Below are 20,462 nucleotides of genomic sequence, written 5' to 3'. Positions count from 1 at the left end.
GTTATGACTACTGATACCATCTGAAGCTAGAACGAACTGTAGATCCTGGATAACACTTAAGCAAGGGTAATGCTATGGCAGTCAGTGAGCTGCTTTGATTCACATTCTGAGGTGCATAGCCTCTACAGCTTCCTGTGTCATACAACAAAACTTCCCCAAAAAATATAAAGTATAGTGGATGGATACATAAAACAACAAAGTGATACCAATGTGAAATGAATTACAGCACTATAATATACGTTATGCTTATTGAAGAAGCCTTTCTGCTCTGCCATGTGTCAATCAACCAGAATGTTCTTAGTATGCATCCACTGTCTCATCACTTCTGTCATGATTACTTTTGCCTGATGAGATTTGTGTTGACTGGTGTTGACTGGCATGGCCTACTATCACAGCGGCTGGCTCTAGGCTTTGATCATCCCTGAGTAAAGGTGCTTAATCCAGCCATTGGCAGTTAGAGTCTGGAAAATAATCACACTCAATCAAAGCCATAATTCCCTCCCCCTGCAATCATAATCACTGGGGGAATATTGATTAATTCCACTAATAAGTGTAATCTCTCAGTGTCCTAAAGGTTCAGTCAATATCAGAGGACAACATTTGAAATTGCTTTGTTTAGAAAAGCAATGTGCGAGAGCAGGAGAATACTCGACACAAGCAACTGCAATCATTTATTTAGATTTGATAGTACTCCTCCCCAGTCTAGCTCCTGCAAAACTCTATCCTAAGAATACCCGATACCTGTTTTTAGTGAACCTATAACTGTAACAGAGGAACCAGTCCAGTGACTGGCCCCTATGTGTGACGCCATACATCAGCCAGTGTTGGGGATCACAGAGAGGCCATTAGATCGCCTGCATCACACTCCAACTTCTATAATAAAGGAGAAAAGCAAATCAATCAAATGTATTCATAAAGCCCTTTTTACATCAGCCGATGTCACAAAGTGCTATACAGAAAACCAGCCTAAAACCCCAAACAGCAAGCAATGCAGATGTAGAAGCACAGTGGCTAGGATAAACTCCCTAGAAAGGCAGGATCCTAGGAAGAAACATAGAGAGGAACGGCTCTGAGGGGTGGTCAGTCCTCTTCTGGCTGTGCCAGGTTGAGATTATAACAGTACATGGCCAAGATGCTCAAACGTTCATAGATGACCAGCAGGGTCAAATAATAATAATAACAATAATCACATTGGTTGTAGAGGGTGCAACAGGTCAGCACTTCATGAGTAAATGTCATTTGGCTTTTTATAGCCGAGCATTCAGAATTAGAGACAGCAGGTGCGGTAGAGAGTAGCACGTCCGGTGAAGAGGTCAGGGTTCCATAGCCGCAGGCAGAACAGTTGAAACTGGAGCAGCCGCACGACCAGGTGGACTGGGGACAGCAAGGAGTTATCAGGCCAGGTAGTCCTGAGGCATGGTCCCAGGGCTCAGGTCTTCCGGGAGGGGAGGGAAGGAGAGAGAATTAGAGGAAGCATACATAAATTCACACAGGACACCAGATAACACAGGAGAAATACTCCAGATATAACAGACTGACCCTAGCCCACCGACACATAAACTATTGCAGCATAAATACTGGAGGCTGAGACAGGCGGGGTCGGGAGACCACTGTGACACGTATTTGAAGGAGTCCTCCTTTATTGCCCTCTCTGTTGCCGTCAAAGTAATCAGACTCACGAGCCTTCATGCCACAACATTAAGTGACATTAGACCCATCCGAAGTGTGCCCTCATCTGGTGACACCCTCCTGAGCAGAGAGCCGAGATGGTGAGGCCCACTCCACAATAAGTGTGGGCGTACTGTACATATGTGAGAACACGAGAGAGAGAGAGAGAGAGAGAGAGAGAGAGAGAGAGAGAGAGAGAGAGAGAGAGAGAGAGAGAGAGAGAGAGAGAGAGAGAGAGAGAGAGAGAGAGAGAGAGAGAGAGAGAGAGAGAGAGAGAGAGAGAGAGAGAGAGAGAGAGAGAGAGAGAAGGCTGTCATTAAGGTGTCTCTAATGGGTCAGTTGAGGTACTGATGGTGTTGACATGACACCACATCGACCACCACAGGCACGACAGCTTTGAACCACTGGCTCTTTATACCATTAAACCTACTTCACTCAGGCATGAAGCTAAAGAGGCTGGTTGATAGTTATTCTCACCTTTCATATGGTTTTATGTTCCCTGAGCTTGGTATTTATGTTCTGTAATGGCATCAAGTGTAATTATACTGTATGTATAGGCTCTGCAACAGCATAAAGCTAAAACAGTTTCATGATGTTTTATATATCTATTAATAATAATGTGAGAATGTTTGTGTGGGTTGCCTGGGAGGTAGCCTAACCCAGGAAACCCAAACAAACAGCAGCAGTTAAGAGGAGCTCCTGATAGAAACCTGATTTGTGTTCAAATTAAGAATTTCTAAATATACAGAATACACTCTCATGGTGTGTTGCACAAACATGGTTTAAATAAGTCTTGGATTAGACCAAATGTAAATGTGACTTTGTGGCTGTGGAATCTGACTTTGTGACTGTGTTATCTAGTGGAAGCCGAGTAGTTGGCACTGCAAACGCCCCTGGTGTGACATGGTAGCTGCTGTGATTGGTCAAGATTTCACAACACAGTGGACCAATCACGTCCCATGACCCCTCCCCCGCCCCTACAGCACGGGTTCGATGTCAATGTCGTCATTTAGCAAAATGACAGTCACTCTGTCAGAGTCTGAGGTATAGCAAAGAGCAAATGTTGGGTGTCAGAGTTATTTAACAGTACATATATTTTGTGAATGGGCAAGCTAAGAATGTTGATATAAGTCACGATATTAGGAAAAGTTTTTATTTACAGCTTTCGTTTCTATAGCTAGCTTGTCTGGCAATGCACTTCGGTAGCTACTGGCTTGCTAGCTAGCTGAGACTGAATAGAAGAGAAAATGTTTTCTAACTGAAGCACAAACTGTTTCTTCTGACAGTGACACATTGCCCCCTGTGGACTGCTGAAGCACAAACTGTTTCTTCTGACAGTGACACATTGCCCCCTGTGGACTGAAGCTGAACTTAACTACAACATGATATTAACCCTGATTAAAATGGGCAATGTTGAGGTGGTACAATTGACAAAATTAAATTAATCATAGAGGTCTTATATCCTATTCTACAGGTAAGCATGCTTGGCCCATGTCTGTTATTTCCATATAGTCCATGTAACTATTTGTACAAGTATGTCCATTATATACATTTCTGAAATGACTTCATTTATCTTTTATTTGTATTACTCTTTTTATTCACTTAGCTATTTACTTTTTCTGTTGTTGTTGCATTGTCAAAAGGTTAACCAGCATGTAGTCATTTTATTTCACTCTGTACTCCCAAGTATATAAGACAAATAAACAAACATATGATGGCAGCCAGAAAGAGTGGGGAAAAGATGGCCAGCTTTGTTGAAAACAGACATGCCCTTAAATTATGTGTTCTCAAATGTTGTCATCTAAAAATCTAAAATTAGCTGGTAGAACTTATTTAAATTACATTAAAACTTCTTATGGCTGCATCCCGCTACCGGGATCGATATGACAACAGCCAGTGAAAGTGCAGGGCGCCAAATTCAAACAACAGAAATCTCATAATTAAAATTCCTCAAACATACATGTGTCTTATATCATTTTAAAGGTAATCTTGTTGTTAATCCCACCAAAGTGTCCGATTTCAAATATGCTTTTCAGCGAAAGCACTACAAACGATTATGTTAGGTCACCACCAAACACAGCCATTTTTCCAGCGAAAGACAGCTTTCACAAAAAGCAGAAATAGAGATAAAATTAGTCACTAACCTTTGATTATCTTCATCGGATGACACTCATAGGACTTCATGTTACACAATACATGCATGTTTTGTTTGATAAAGTTCATATTTATAACAAAACATCTGAGTTTACATTGGCGCGTTACATTCACTAGTTCCAAAAACATCAAGTGATTTTGCATAGCCACATCGTTTCAACAGAAATACTCATCATAAATGTAGATGATAATACAAGTTATACACATGGAATTATAGATATACCTCTCCTTAATGCAACCGCTGTGTCAGATTTAAAAAAAACTTTACCGAAAAAGCAAATCATGCAATAATCTGAGACGGAGCTCAGAACAATAGCCAAATTAGTCGCCATGTTGGGGTCAACAGAAACCAGAAAATACATGATAAATGTTTCCATACCTTTGATGACCTTCATCAGAATGCAGTCCTAGGAATCCCAGGTCCACAATAAATGCTTGATTTGTTCGATAATGTCCGTTAAGTATGTCCAATTAGCTACTTTGGTTAGCGCTTTTGGTAAACAATTCCAAAGTCACAAAGCGCGTCCACTATAACGTGACGAAATGTCCAAAAGTTCCGTAACAGTCAGTAGAAACATGTCAAACGATGTTCTGAATCAATCTTTAGAATGTTGTTAACATACATCTTGAATAACGTTCCAACCGGAGAATTAGATTGACTTCAGATGAGCGGTGGAACGGAGGTCCTCCTCATGTGAAAGCGCATGTGAAAGCATGGTCAGCTCGTGGCAGTGATTACTCATTCCTGTCTCATTCGGCCCCCCTTCACATTAGAGTAATCAGACAAAGTTCTATTGACATCTAGTGGAAGCCGTAAGAAGTGAAAACTCATCAATATCTCGCTGTAATTTCAATGAGAGCTTGGTTGAAAATCTGCCACCTCAGAAAAAATTCAAACAGGAAGTGGAACTTCTCAGGTTTTTGCCTGCCATATGAGTTCTGTTATACTCACAGACATAATTCAAACAGTTTTAGAAACTTCAGAGTGATTTATATCCAATACGAATAATAATATGCATATATTAGCAACTGGGACTGAGGAGCAGGCAGTTTACTATGGGCACCTCTGTGCACCTTTCATCCAAGCTACTCAATACCGCCCCTGCAGCCATAAGAAGTTAATCATTGAGGTCTTATAGCAACTCTACGGGCAAACTTTTTTGGGGATGTGTTGCTCTATTATGCGGACACTTAAGTTTTTCTTTACATTTCATCGACCTTATTATCTAGGGACTGGACATTAGCGAGTAATACACTTGGAAGCGATGGGTGGTGTGCACACCTCTGAAGTCTGACCAGAAGATCACTGCGTCTTCCTCTTCTCCGGCGTCGTTGTTTTGGGTCGGCCTCTAGGATCAGTTCAAATGCCCTGGGTGGTGAGGACAAAGGATAAGCTTTGGGAAAGTCGTTTTCTTGGTCGTAGTGCTGGTAAGTTGACGTCGCTCTGATATCCAATAGTTCTTCCCGACTGTATGCAATAACATTTAAGATTTTCTGGGGTAACAATGTAAGAGAAAATACATAAAAAACAAAATACTGCAAAGTTTCCTWACATACTGTGAGCTCTCGTTCTCCATGGCCGACGTTAGTAAGACATTTAAGTGTGTTAACCCTTGCAAGGCTGCCGCCCAGACTGCATCCCTAGCAGCATCCTCAGAACAAACGTAGACCAGCTGGCTGGAGTGGTTACGGATATAGTCAATCTCTCCCTTTCGCAGTCTGTTACCCTCACTTGCTTCAAGATGTCCACCATTGTTCCTGTACCCAAAAAACAAAGGTAACTGAACTAAACGACTATCGCCACGTAGCACTCACTACTGTTATCATGAAGTGCTTTGAGAGGCTAGTTAGGATCATATTACCCGACACCCTATTCCCACTGCAATTTGCATACCACCCCAATAGATCCACGATGATGTAATCGCCATCGCACTGCACACTGCCCTATCCCATCTGGACAAGAGGAATACCTATGTAAGAATGCTGTTCATTGACTACAGCTCAGCCTTCAACACCATTGTACACTCCAAGCTCATCATTAAGCTTGGGGCCCTGGGTCTGAATCCCACCTGTGCAACTGGGTCCTGGACTTGCTGACGGGCCGCCCCCAGGTGGTGAAGGTAGGCAACAACACCTCCTAATCCTCAACACAGGGCCCCACAAGGGTGCGTGCTCAGCCCATTCCTGTACTCCCCGTTCACCCACGACAGTGTGGCTCGCCTTCAACTCAATCATCAAGTTTGCAGATGAGACAACAGTGTTAGTCCTGATTACCAACAACAACGAGACAGCCTACAGGGAGGAAGTGAGGGCCCTGTCGGAGTGGTGCTGGGAAAATAACCTCTCCCTCAAAGTCAACAAAGTGAAGAAGCTGATAGTGGACTTCAGGAGACAGCAGAGCGAGCCCGCCCCCATCCACAACGAYGGGGCGGCAGGGATATCCTTGTCTCATCGTGCACTAGCGACTCCTGTGGCGGGCCGGGCGCAGTGCACGCTGACCAGGTCGCCAGGTGTACAGTGTTTCCTCCGACACATTGGTGCGGCTGGCTTCCGGGTTGGATGTGCATTGTGTCAAGAAGCAGTGCGGCTAGGTTGGGTTGTGTTTCGTAGGATGCATGGCTCTCAACCTTCGCCTCTCCCGAGTCCGTACCGGAGTTGCAGCGATGAGACAAGACTGTAACTACTACCAATTGGATACCATGAAATTGGAGAGAAAAAAAATAAAAATAGTTGGGCTATCATTTGACCCAACACACCTCCAGGCTATGAAGGGCTATTTGGCCAAGAGGAGAGTGATGGATTGCTGCATCAGATGACCTGGTCTCCACAATCACCCGATTTGGGATGAGTAGGACCGCAGAGTGAATGAAAAGCAGCCAACAAGTGCTCAGCATATGTGGGACACCTTCAAGACTGTTGGTAAAGTGAAGCTGGTTGAGAGAATGCCAAGAGTGTGCAAAGCTGTCATCAAGGCAAAGGGTGGCTACTTTGAAGAATCTCACATCTAAAATATATTTAAAAATGTGTAGTATAAATAAAGACAAACACTTGAATGAGTACTTTTAGATTTGTGTGTATTGTTGGATATTACTGTACTGTTGGAGCTACGAACACAAGCATTTCGATACACCTGCAATAACATCTGCATGTGATCAATATAATTTTATTTAATTTGATGAGAAACTGCCCCAAAAAAACAATTTCTCATTTAGAAAACAGCAGAATGGAGTCAGAAACATTTATACAAAACTACAAAGTGTAAATAGGATACTTTTGGTCATAAAGTCATCTCGTCCAAAACGGAGTTCTGCTAGACTTGTGCACGTGACTGCATCACAACGTAAATTAAGGTTGGGTTTGTTTAAATTCTGCCGACATGAACACAGCTGGCAGCATACAAGTAAATATCACTTCGGAGTGCAGCAGAATGTGAAATGACTGTAATGCATGTGGTAAATTTGGGTTGACTTTGGATATCCCTATGGGGCTAGTTAGGTACCATCGGTAAATTATACAATGTACATGGGAAAATGTGTTAAAATTCCAATAGCTCCAAATTTCAATGACTTAAAAACCTCAAACCAACTATTCAAATATTGAAAGCATTTAATAAGACAACTAAAAGATGTGCAACATGAAAATATTGTCCCATGTAATTTATTGAGTCCCTAACTAGCCCAGAAGATAGGCTATCAGAGTCAGGTCGCACACCAGCCGAAAATAATTGGCGAAATAATTTGGCTAACTCTTCCCACCTGCAAACACACAAGACACTCCCATCAAACCACACCCCGAAACCAAATCACGTTTGAATTCAGTCATGGCAGCTAGCATCGCTTAATGTACTAAATCTAAAACGAAGCCAAAACAGGAAGTGCAGTCGCCCTTTAAAACTAACAAATGACATGGTGTCCTTCTACCTTGCTACCTTGCAGATGAGCCAAGGAGGGGGATAGATGAGAACAGCCAGTGGAGCACTTATAACAGCAGCAGCCAGGGGCAACTGGTAGGGAAGAGGATGATTTAGGTGACCCAGACACCGGCCCAAAACAAGTTAACCTACCCCAGTATCCCATTGACTGTTTTGGATTGCAAAACTAAAGTCACACTAGACAAGACACAGAGATAGCAACAGAAGAGTAGGATATGATGGAGAGAGACACACCAGATAAGATACAATACAGTAACAGAAGAATAGGTGATRGAGAGAGACACAAGAAGAACTGAACATGCCATAACAGAAGATTATAAACAAAGGAGACAGTAACAAACAAGAACATAAGACAGCAACAGACAAGACACAGACAGCAACAGGCAAGACATAGAGAAAGTGACAGAAGGGAGAGAGAGAGAACAGAGGTGGGTTGAGCACACAGTAGACTGTATCACCTCAAGCTGCTCTATAGATTCTAATTTGTTTTACTTATTTGCACAAATCAAATTATAACAAGTGACATACTGACAGTGAAAAAGTCAAACATGGTTTACAAAGACTTTGCAGATGATGTGAAAAAATCATGTGAAATTACTATTAAAACAATTGTTTACTTTTACACTATATACAACCAGGACAGGATGAGAGAGGATGGTAAACAAAAGAGACAGTAACGGACAACACAGAGTGTGTGTGCATGTGCGAGAGAGAGGGTGTTTTGGGTACTGTGGGTTTCCTTAATCAGTTTGGCTCATTGGACAGGTCAGAGTTTATGTTTGAAGTTGTTGAGTGGTATGGAGGTTTTTTGGCAATACACTGTAAATGTATGTGTTCTAGAGTGGAGAGTAGAGAGTGTTCCAGAGTAGAGAGACCCACAGTAGCTACTGTAATTGAGTACTGGCAGTGTCTGCTGTGGCAGGTGGGAAGGTACAAGTTACCTGAAAAATATCTAATCTGTCAATGTTCATCTCAAAGTCCAMCAAATTCATGCATTTAGCTGTTGAAATGGCTTCATTCTTTGGATGGGGGAGGATGCCCCTGCCTTTGGGCTAAACCCCTAATGTCTTCAAATCTTAAAAACACCCCTGGGCTAAGGATGAAATGAATTGCACTTTTTTGCCAAATGAGTTAGCTAGCTAGTTGAGTTTTACAAACATGATAAGCCACAGGAGCTAAAATGTTTGATCACCATCTAAAATAAAGTGCATACACTGATATTTAATTAACTTAATCCTCCTCCAGCAGCAGTTTAGATTTAATCCCAAAACTACATTTAAATTTGTTTTTCAAACAATGGAGCAACAACATTACATTTGATCTTGGTCAAAAGTCTAAATTAAACTTAGTTTAGAAGAATGATTAGATTTAACTAGGATTTATTTAAAACTAGGTTTAAAGTTTGGTACAACAAGATTAATAGATAAACCTTGATTTAACCCAGGTTAAGAGTTAATCCACATTGGTGCAGCCCACCCTAAATGTTTTTTTTGTTKTTTTTTTAAATCTACTTCTCATAAACTACAAATGTATATTTTTTTKGTAAAAGGTAGATACCTTTTTCCAACAACAGGACCAATTACAGGATTTATCAACTTCAGGAAAAGCTAGCAAATCACTGAAATCTTCTGAGAACAACTATATGAACTGAAGGACTACAGGAAAGGACTAAAGTATTGACAAACAAGTGCTCAAAGAATTTACAAGAGTAATTCATCTCTGGAGGATAAAAAAAATCCAATTAATAACCCTATCTGTAAGGAAAACTTGTGAGGAAACTTGAGACACTTGAAGGGGAGGTAGGCCTACTCCTGTAATGATACTTAACTGAGCATAATTGTGTCTTACAATAAGTCAGTATTATTATTATATTTCATAATATTTTATTATTTCAATAATTGTATAAACTACAATTGAAATATTTCAAAAACAAACAAAAGGCATTATTTCAAAAAACATCATCCCAGCATTGTTCAAGAGAAGCATTGTCCAATGAGTTGCCATGGAGATTGTTTACCCTGAAGAATTACAAAGTACAGATGCCAAGAATTACAAACAACTTTGAGTCCCTTTATGCTGATTTTACCAAGACAAAGAACAAAAGGACTAACACAAATATGAAATTCCACACGGATAGATCAGCCATATGGATGATAGTGCAGTGGAGATCCTATCCTAATGTGTGAGAAAAAAATATCAATAATGGATCTCAAATTATTATAAATAAGGATACAGAACTTGATATTCCCAAATTAACCATGAGCATTTATGACAGTGGAACTGTGGTAGTTCAGGAGGAGCCACGTCCACCCTTCCACCTCATCCAGAGGAGCCATGTCGAACCTTCCCCCCTCATCCAGAGGGGCCACATCGACCCTTCCGCCCTCATGCAGAAGAGCCACGTCGACCCTTCCGCCATAATTCCAGAGGAACCACGTCGACCCCTCCCCTCATCCAGAGAAGCCACGTTGACCCTTCCCCCCTCATCCAGAGAAACCACGTCGACCCCTCCCCTCATCCAGAGAAGCCACGTTGACCCTTCCCCCCTCATCCAGAGAAACCACGTCGACCCTTCCACCTCATCCAGAGAAGCCACGTCGATACTTTCCCCCCTCATCCAAAAGAGCCACGTCAACCCTTCCGCCATCATTCCAGAGGAACCACGTTGACCCTTACCCCTCATCCAGAGAAACCACTTCGACCCTTCCCCCTCATCCAGAGAAGCCACGTCGACCCTTCCCCCTCATCCAGAGAAACCACTTCGACCCTTCCCCCTCATCCAGAGAAACCACTTCGACCCTTACCCCTCATCCAGAGAAACCACTTCGACCCTTCCCCCTCATTCAGAGAAGCCACGTCGACACTTTCCCCCCTCATCCAGAAGAGCCACGTCAACCCTTCCGCCATCATTCCAGAGGAACCACGTTGACCCTTACCCCTCATCCAGAGAAACCACTTCGACCCTTCCCCCTCATTCAGAGAAGCCACGTCGACCCTTCCYCCTCATCCAGAGAAACCACTTCGACCCTTCCACCTCATCCAGAGAAACCACTTTGACCCTTCCCCCTCATCCAGAGAAACCACTTCGACCCTTCCCCCTCATCCAGAGAAACCACTCCGACCCTTCCCCCTCATCCAGAGAAGCCACGTCGATCCTTCCCCCTCATCCGGAGAAGCCACATCGACCCTTCCCCCTTCATCCAAAGGAGCCACCTCGACCCTTTCCTACTCATCAACAGAATATGCAATACCATCCCATACAGAATAGTTATGCAAAGGTTATAACTAACCCTTCACCTGCATTACCTGCCAATTCTGAACTGGAGGAGAGAAAGAATCTTCTGGGGATACTCTGCAACAGACTACTGAAATAAGAGAAGTGAGAGAAATCTGCTACTAGATAGAAAATGTAGGAGACTTGAACATTATACATATAGTCATTAGAATTCACAGCACATTTGGAAAGTATTCAAACCCCTTGACTTATTCCTCATTATGTTGTTACAGCCTTATTCTAAAATTGATTTTTTTTCTCATCAATCTACACAGATTACCCCATAAAAATAAAGCAAAAACAGGTTTGCAGAAATGTTCACATTTACATAAGTATTCAGACCCTTTACTCAATACTTTGTTAAAGCACCTTCGGCAGCAATTACAGCCTTGAGTGTTCTTGGGTATGATGCTACAAGCTTGGCACACCTGTATTTGGGGAGTGTCTCCCATTCTTCTCTGCATATCCTCTCAAGCTCATTCAAGTTGGATGGGAAGCGTCACTGAACAGTTATTGTCAGGTCTCTCCAGAGATGTTCGATCGGGTTCAAGTCCGGGCTCTGGCTGGGCCACTCAAGAACATTCAGAGACTTGTCTTAAAACCACTCATGCGTTGTCTTCGCTGTGTGCTTAGGGGCATTGTCCTGTTGGAAGGTGAAACTTCATCCCAGTCTGAGGTCCTGAGCACTCTGGAGCAGATTTTCATCAAGGATCTCTTTGTGCTCCGTTCATCTTTCCCTCAATCCTGACWAGTCTCCCAGTCCCTGCCACTGAAAAACATTCCCACATGATACTGCTACCGCCATGCTTCACTGTAGGGAATCTTGTTTCTCATGGTCTGAGAGTCCTTTAGGTGTCTTTTGGCTTCCGTCTGGCCACTCTAACATCTGGCCGCTCCGAGACAGGATTGTGTCCAGGCACAGATCTGGGGAAGGACACAAAAACATTAAAACATTGAAGGTCCCCAAGAACACAGTGGCCACCGTCAGTCTTCAATGTCTTCCTCTGTGAACTCTGGAGATGACAACCATCTCTGCAGCACTCCACCAATCAGGCCTTTATGGTAGAGTGGCCAGACGGAAGCCACTCCTCAGTAAAAGTCACATGACAGCCCGCTTGGAGTTTGCCAAAAGACACCTAAAGACTCTCAGACCATGAGAAACCAGATTCTCTGGTCTAATGAAACCAAGATTGAAATTTGGCCTGTATGCCAAGCACCACGTCTGGAGGAAACTTGGCACCATCCCTACGGTGAAGCATGGTGCGGCAGGTAGCCTAGTGGTTAGAGCGTTGGACTAGTAACCGAAAGGTTGCAAGATTGAATCCCTTAGCTGACAAGGTGAAAATCTGTCGTTCTGCCCCTGAACAAGGCAGTAAACCCACTGTTCCTAGGCCGTCATTGAAAATAAGAATTTGTTCTTAACTGACTTGCCTAGTTAAAAAAAGGTTATACATTTTTTTTTTTAAATGGTGTTGGCAGCATCATGCTGTGGGAATGTTTTTCAGCGGGCAGGGACTGGGAGACTACTCAGGATCGAGGGAAAGATGAACGGAGCAAAGTACAAAGAGATCCTTGATGAAAACCTGCTCCAGAGCGCTCAGGACCTCAGACTGGGGTGAAGGTTCACGTTCCAACAGGACAACGACCCTAAGCACACAGCCAAGACAAGATTGTTTCAATTGATCTCAGATTCTCAGTTTGTCAGTGCCATTTCAATCATTTGTGTGGTATTAAAAAAGATTCTGCTAAAGTCTCCAGTCAGAATTGCATGAGATGCGTTTAGAAAAGTCTTTATTTTTCCCGGACCCTATTCTACTTAAGAAATTCCGACATAAACTACGGACAACGAACTCAATTGCATTTTATTGATGGCAATTTGAATGTACAAAAATACAGTGATGAGATCGTGAGGCCCATTGTGAGGCCCTTTTTTTTAAAGGTAACAGATGCATATCTGTATTCCCAGTCATGTGAAATACATAGATTAGGACCCAAATAATTTATTTCAATTGACTGATTTCCTCATATAGGATCACCGAGTTTAAATATCTGGGCATTAAGGATAATAATTAAGGATAGACCCTACTTTGAACTTTAAAAAACACATACAACATTTTCCAGCAAATTCAGATATAGTCTTTCAAATATTCGATACATCAGGAATATACGCAATTATTTTTTTCGCACGTGTCCTATTGTATCAACAGCTGGTCTCAAGCCAATGAAACAACAATTTAACCCTTTCGATCTCTATATAACCAAGCACTGAAGATCCTGGACAGGAAATCACATCATTACCATCACTGTAATATTCTCCCAAGTAAAAATTTGTTACATTTGGACTATGGACTTTTTTTCAGATGTATGTCTAGTTTATAAGGTTATCAACAATGTTGCATCCTACCTTTGAAAGATTTTGTCATAATAAGCTCTTTAAAAAACAGCAGAGTTACCCTGACCTCCACAAGAGGATGGCATTCCTAAAAGGGAAAGCACCTTCAGGAAATCAGGAAATGGAATTCTCTGCCTTCTACCTTAAGAAGCACTAGTGACTTTAAATCCTTCTTCATGGAGGTCAAAGCATAGATCAAGGTGCATCAACCCTGCACACAATGACCTATTCTTAATGCACTCAAGTCTCAATGTGTTTTATGATGTGTCCTGTACTTATTGTATCATTTGTTGTATTTTATGTTTCCTGTATTTGTTTTAATCTGTTATATCCTACAAAAATACTGTATGAGTGATGTGTACTTAGCTATGTTTATGTATTTAGCCACTGTATGTTTAGTTAGGAACTGCGGATGAACATTTGCTGTGTTTAGCTAAATGTATGAAATGCATGTTTTTATGAGCACCATAAAATAATTAAACTACTACTACTACTCTCCAATGACACAGACAACAGGAAACTAATACAAGCTGCAATAACAGAAGTAAACAGCCTAGTTATGTTGTACACTGTGAGACCTGAAGGGGCACAGATCTGTTGCAGCGAGAGCAAAATGTGTTTGATGGTTGTAATTAGTGTTCAATTATTGGAAACACAGACAGAACCTGTGAACAAAGGTGGCTCATAAGGTCTGAGACTCTTCTAAAACACTGGTGCCTAAATCGTATTCAGCTAGATGTACAGCCAGTGCAACACATTTATTAAAAGAAACAATTGCATTTTCCCTCAGCAGACAGTGTATTATACCCACCTTATTGCTAAAGCTAGGAACATCGCTCTAATCATAAACGTAGCCCAGCTTGTCATGAAATTTATTAAGTCCAAAGAGTGGGAGAAAAGCCCAGACTACAGTATGTGTCTCTAGCCTAAATTGCATTTCTCTTAGATAAACAAAGACAGCAGAAATACAGTTGTTTAAACTGCTGCCTCGCTATGGCTGGCTTCAGAGACCACAGATTAATGTCAAGATTAAGAAATATATTCAGAAAATGAAATTGAATGTGTAGTTCATCGTATCTGCACTGAGGCTGAATCCTGCTTCTGAATTCATTTTCACAGCCGGAAATATGACTATTGCTTGTGTTAATTACTTTTCAATTATGTAAGCTACAGCACAATTTGGGGTTTGCCTGAAGAGGAAAAACTCTTGTTTTCCCAGAGAAAACAAGAGGAAAAGGGGAACTTTCTGTTAAGATATCGATGATAGACTGATTCTGATATGTGATGTAGATTGATAATGTAGCCTAATTTCTCCTTTCCATAATTCACAATCTAATACATATACTGTACCTTGAGGGTATAGTGGGGATGATGAGTTGTAGCCTTCATGGATAGAACTACTCAAGGAGTAGTCAAGGTTTATGAGTCAATACGTTTCATGATAATTAAACATGTATAGGTGCTACAGAGAGTGTCATTCACATGCAAATGCAGATTGTATTGTGTAAACTATGACCAATAGAACCCTGACTTAAAGGTCCAATGCAGCCATTTTTATCTCAACATCAAATCATTTCTGGGTAGCAATTAAGTACCTTACTGTAATTGTTTTCAATTAAAATGGTCAAAAATAAACAAAAATAGCTTCTTAGCAAAGAGCAATTTCTTAAGCAAGAATTTAGCTAGGACTGCCTGGGAGTGGTCTGAATGGGGAGGGGGTAGGGATGGGCATTTGACATTTTTTGTCTGTTCGGGTACTCACATTTCTTTTTGAGTAATCGAATGAAAAAAGTATATACATTTTTAGATCACAAGGCCCKCACTAGAAAACAAATGTGCACACATTTATCTATATTCCAACAGTGCGCAACAATGCCTAATTTATCATAACCATTACAGATAACAAATCCTAATTGCTAAATGTCCCCATACATATTCAGTCAATAAATAAGCAAGTGCCATTTAAGATTCATTTATTGGAACCGTAATATCAACTGGTTCTATTATATTGTGGAACATAATCTTTAAAAAGCCAGTAACCTCAGCAGTGGCACTTGCTTGTAGAAGCCTATGGCTGGGCAATGGCATAGCCTTGTTAATTTAGCAGACAAACCATCTTATTTTCCGAGCCCTTATCTCTGTCAAGACACACCAATTTTATAGTAAAACAGTATGTAACATAACAGAATAAAATAGAAGAGAATATTTTTCCAAATGAAAAAAAGTTGCCAGTGTGAAGTGATGGGTATCTCTCGTCTGGAACAGTTATTGTCAAAGAGTGATCATTTGAAGGGGGGCTCAATTTGGTGAGTTGAAAGACAAGTTTTTCAGGGTTACCAACCATAATCTGTCTTCTTTTCGATATACAGACGTTCAATTTTGTTTATTCTGTGTCACGTTCGTCATAATGATCGGACCAAGGTGCAGCGTGGTATGTTTCCATCCCTTTTATTAGGAAGAGAAAACTCAAAGAACAAAAACAATAAAGCGAACAAAAAACGTGAAGCTCAAAATAGTGCTCGCAGGCAACTATACCTAGACAAGATCCCACAAAGCACAATGGGGAAATGGCTACCTAAATATGATCCCCAATCAGAGACAACGATAAACAGCTGCCTCTGATTGGGAACCACACCAGGCCAACATAGACATACAATTCCCGGAGATAACCCACCCTTAAATCACACCCCGACCTAACCAACATAGAGAATAAACAGCTCTCTATGGTCAGGGCGTGACATTCTGCCTGTTCATTGGAATTTTCTAAATGGATGAACAATTCCACATTGACCACTGCATGGTGATGAATTATGGCCACACCATCTGTTTGGTGAGTAGGCCTATGCTTAATAATTCTGATTCAAATATGCTCTTTTTCTTTATCAAGCTAATATTATAAAGAATTTTCAGTGTGCAACCTGTGTAGCTGAAGCTAACCAATTCTAAATGGCACTTGCAGTTCGCAAAGTAGCATAAGCGGAAAATAGACTAAAYGCAATAATTACAAAACTATTACAAAACTGCAGCTTGTTGTTTTTTTGTATATTCGGATCTCCATTAGCATTTGCAAAAGCAGCAGCTATTCTTCCTGGGGTCCACAAAAAACACAAAACATATTGGAGCACATATTTTCCTACTTCAATCAACCAGTTTATTTTGAATTTGTGATAGAACTATAATCATTTGGCAAGGATTGTAGCCTGTGTATCCCATCAGTTAGATACGCTTTTATAGGCATTTACTTTTGTAGGCCTAACGGGAGCTTGTGTGCGCAACTGCGCACTCAGCGCGCCTGTGTGGAGGTAGCGGTCAGAACTCAATTGAATGAGACACAGAGGGGAACGTGAATTCAGCGGGAACTGTGTGATGCTTGGCTTGGCTTCTTTTTTGCTGTRCCCCACAAATGTACATGTACAAATGGAACACTAGAGTCAGAGCAAATTAACGTTGTCTTCAAGACAAAATTCAAGACATTCCACCAAAATAGTTTTACAGTATTGGAAAAAAATGTAATCTCAGTAATACAATTTCACAGTAATACTACGAACTCAGTGTGGAAATATATATAAAACACAGGGAAATCACGTTTTTGACTGCACTGGGCCTTTAAAACAACATACTGTGTATACACTTGATGCTCATTACTGTAGCTACAATCATTACACAACATGTGCGATGTTGTTCTTTTTGAGGAGTTTACAAGCAAACACAACGGAAAACAACCCACACAGTAGATAGATAAAGTACAGTTAACAAGACTCTCAATGAGTAATTGCTCTTACACTGAGAGTATCTTTGTCCTCACTCAACCGTTATTGCATATTAAAGATGTTGTAATGCACCATCAGGTTTATGGCACACTAAGTTTGACTCCCTGCTGCCCAGCAAATCAGCACTTTACAGCCCATAAAGGGCCAATAATCGGCCTTAAATGAGTGTTAGAAAAACTGTGTCAAACACATGGCTGCCTTCTTCTATCAGACTTTCAATGGAGAGAGACAGAATGTCCAATGACTTTGTTCTGTATCTAAATCAGTATTAACCATCAAAGAGCTGCAAAATTACACAATATTTAAACCTTCCAAAACAGTTCAGACCAATGAAAACCGATGTATAGCAAAATGTAGGATGTAATTGAACCAACATTGCCCTGGGGCTAATTGTACGGAAGGCCAATTGACAGTGGTGTTTTGAGGTAATTATTAAAGCAAACACTTCTAGTGAAATATGAGAGAGCGGGTTGTAATAAGGAGATGTGCCTGGAAAAGGAACCAGCGTGGGATTAACACCTGGGCCTCATTCATATGCATGACAACCTGCTCCCATGATAAACAATGTGATTCTTGTAAACCATTTAATATAAAAAGCTGTCATGCAGAGACATAAAACTACCTAATTCACACCAAGTTTTTAATTTGAATTCCGACAGCAAATTGGCGAGTGATCAAGATGACCCAGCAGTATTTCGAGGAGGAAGTCTCCTATCTCTGTCCCTGTCTCTCTGTCTCTCTCTGCCTCGGGTTCATCAACCAGACCACCTGGGATGGAGGGATGGAGAGATAGAGGGATGGAGGGGGAGGACACCCAGTGTAGCGCAGGATGACAGGAAAGGACGAGGACACACTCTGCAGGTCAGTCCTCACAGGACTCTAATGGGGGAATCGTGAATGCTGCCATGGGGCAATATGCTGATCTGAACACACAGAAACATAAAAAGTAGAAAAGTAGCTGAAGCAAAAATAAATGTGATGAACGATTATAATCAAATGTTTCCATGCTGGCATGCTTAGATCAATATTTAATTTGAGAGATAATGCATTTGGCATTACAAAAGACGTCAGACATTACAGGGAAGAGAAGAGTGCACAGTGGTGGATTGGGGGTCATTAGATTGAATGGGACTGCAGTTGAAAAAATCCTTTGTATTGTACTTCAACAGAAAATAACTTGTTTTCCACAGTCTTGGATGGAAGATGGAAGATTCCTTTCTGTCAGAATCTATAAATCTGACTTTCAACACTTATCTTYTCCTACCAAGAACCCAAGGAGTCACCCCTTCTCTTCCCGTTCTCTCGATACACATTTCCATTTTTCCRCTTTACGTCTCCGTAAGGGCTCAGCACACTGCTGTCTTTTGTCACAAAAACCCAGATCCCAGAGGTGTTTGACTGACTGCCACTTGGGCAGAGCACGGATATGGTTCTGAGCAATGATCCAACTTTACTTTGAAGCGTTCGTCTTTGGCTTGGTGACAAAAGTAGCACATGTCAATGTGAAGCAAAGAGGTTTCCTATCTCACAAGGGAACAGAAATCTAAGGTAAGCCCTTATGAGCACTACCATTTTGTGAATATTTATGTATCAAGTTGCATTTTAAACACAAGGGTCATTCGTGTGGATTAAATGTAAAATCATTCAAATATACATTTAGAATTGAGCTATGACATTATTCCACATGGTATACTACTGCCATCCAGTGGCAATGAACCACAGTAACTGTTGGAGCATTATTATTTTACCCTAAYAGCAACATCATAGGACACATTATAATAATCTGACATAATCTGGTAGAAAATGGTTCAGAATGGTTGTTTTCGAATTTGTTGACTTGAAAATCAAACACGGTGATGCACTACACACGCACGCCCACAAACGCCACGCTCGCACCCCCGCCCGAGTGCACACACACACACACCGCACACACTCACCGATTTCACATTATCCTCAATGATTCAAATCAATTTATGTAAAATATCCATTCCAGTGGCATGTTAATTCCAAAATATGATTTGCATAAGTGAAGCCATGCTGGTGCACATTACCCCTTTTCACATTTCAAGCATTCACACATTGGCCAAATGAACAGCATCCTTCTAACATCAAAAAAGAGCGCTTGGTCAATTAGTCAGTCGGTATGCTGGTATTTTCAAAGTGGCAGCAAAAAAGCTGTGCGGCATGGAGCAGGCTATAGCTGGCTAATTGAAGGACAGGCTGGCTGGGATTCCAAATGGATGTGAATGGCAATATTGACACCCTGTGTCTGCATGACAAATTGAGGTTGGGGATTTCAAATTGGAGCCCTTCCTGCTGCTTCCCTACAAATAGTCCTTGTCATAAATCATGAAGAGGCAGAGTTCTCCTGTACATTCATCAGAGCCCCCTCCATGCTTCCATTAAACAGCATTAACACCTAATTTTAGGCTGGCCTCCATATGTCTGCCTCCTCACTGATCAAATTAAATAAGCTGAATTTCATATTCCTTTTTTTCAAATAGCCCCAGGAGTGTTTGGAATGTATCTATTAATGTGGGTGTCCAATATATGTTTGAATAATTAATGACATTATTCTGGGAAAGCCCTCCTATGCTTGGACTGATTTGTGCTGTATGGACAACAATCAGTCACAACATTCTGAATTCTGCACCACTGAGCAAGCTTTAAGACTGAGCTTACTTAAAGAGCCTATGTGAGAGCCTTGACTCACCAGAAGCTCTCTGCAGCACAGCAGCACTGTAGCTGTCGATGGAGAATGCTGCAATGATGGAAACCTCTGTCCTGCAACTGCCAGCATGACATACCATGCTCAAGGTAATAAAACATCTTTATAGATAGAATCCATACAGTCTCACTTGTAAAAAATGTACAAGAGGAAAGAGTTCCATCTGTAGCCAATGGTCTGATTTATTGACAAACGGAGCATGTAGAAATGCAGGCAAGAGTCACTTCAGACTTTATAGGACTATTTGTCTCATTAGATCTGGTGTTGAATGTATACAAGACAAATATGTGACGGATTTCAACAAAGATATGCTTACTTTGGACATGCATGTCACTGAAAATGATGTATAATAATCATGCTGTTCAGATCTCATCCTTTTTCGTTCCACACCCAGTTCCACAGGTGGCCACTAGGGGGAACCCATCTCCCATCATCAATAAACGTTCTTATTTAGTGTTATAAAAGTCCTAATTGAGTAAAATCATATTGCATGTAAACGGAAGGCCTCCATAATAATATATTTAGGATATATGATTAAATAACCT

This window comes from Salvelinus sp. IW2-2015, linkage group LG6.1 (assembly GCF_002910315.2).
Source record: "Salvelinus sp. IW2-2015 linkage group LG6.1, ASM291031v2, whole genome shotgun sequence".
In the NCBI taxonomy this organism is placed as follows: domain Eukaryota; kingdom Metazoa; phylum Chordata; class Actinopteri; order Salmoniformes; family Salmonidae; genus Salvelinus; species Salvelinus sp. IW2-2015.
Note: the sequence above shows the minus strand (reverse complement) of the source record.